Source organism: Thermobia domestica, chromosome 12 (genome assembly GCF_964235325.1).
Source record: "Thermobia domestica chromosome 12, izTheDome1.hap1.1, whole genome shotgun sequence".
Taxonomy (NCBI): Eukaryota; Metazoa; Arthropoda; class Insecta; order Zygentoma; family Lepismatidae; genus Thermobia; species Thermobia domestica.
The window spans coordinates 57,828,504-57,829,760 of NC_137465.1; positions in this window are offsets into that span (position 1 = coordinate 57,828,504).

Consider the following 1,257-nt stretch of genomic DNA (forward strand, 5'->3'; position numbering starts at 1 on the left):
CCTACGAAACCTTTATATGATGTTTTGATGGTTGATCAGTAAACCACTATTTGTTGTATATTATAGTGGGTACAGGAAGAACTATTTTCTCAAATTCAATATCCTTTAATGAGGCACAATAGCTCAGCGGTAGAGCGTTTACCTCTGGTGTATGAGGTCCCTAATTCGATCCCGGGCAAGTAAGTTTGTACTTGACAAAATTGTGTCCATTGGTTTTCTCGGGTTTCTCCCATTTCCTCCCACATTCTTGGAAGGAGGATTCCGAGAATGTGCACCAATTCTTCTATCATCATTCACTTGCTTCAATCATCGTGTCCCTTAGCCTAAAGGACATAATTGTGGGACGTTGAACTTGAAGGTTTCATTTAATTATTCAATATCTTTTAATAACCCGTATTATGTAATTTATTACATCCTTATTATTTAAAAAATGCATCTAACTAAAGTAGATTAATAACAAATCAAATGTTATCGAATTGAATCTAACAGTTCCACATGGCCCCATATCACTCTTCTATCATAGATATTTTGTAAAAAATTAAATGAAACCTTTAAGTTTTACGTCCCACGATTATGCCGGCTGGGCTTAAGGAGATTATGATTATGAGAAATGAATGCAATGGTGGAATGAAGAAAGTGGGAGGAAACGGGAGTACCCCGAGAAAATCCATGCACACGGTGTTTGTCTACCACAAAGTTCACTTGGCGGGGCTGGGATCGAACCCGGAACCCCAAGCACCAGAGGTGAACGCTCTGCCATTGAGCCACCGCAGCCCTCCATAGATATTTTGTGCAGATGATGATCAATGGCCACATCTGACAGAATTGAACAGGAATTTTCTTCATGGTCGGAAATGACGTTGTTATAAATGACGCTGAACCATTGATTTTTACTTTAAAGTGTTGCGCAGTTTCGATTTTAATAGGTGCACAATATCTTAGATAGTGAAACCCGACAATAAATATACTTATATGCATACACACTTTAACATTTTTTTTTTTTGTAACGATCGAGTTGATTCTGAATAAACTATATGAATTGCCACACAAAACAGTGCATCATTCAACAACTCAAACAATGCAGTTACATCTGCACAGCAATCCTACGAATCCTCACCATTCTTACTCGAAGAGCTTGTATATTTCACTAGTTAACAAATTTAAACTTTTTGTTTGTTACATGAGAAAAATCACCTGATCTTAAAGGAACTTTTTGCGCTGAATTCGAATATGCACTCGGTTTCTCTCCATCACGTA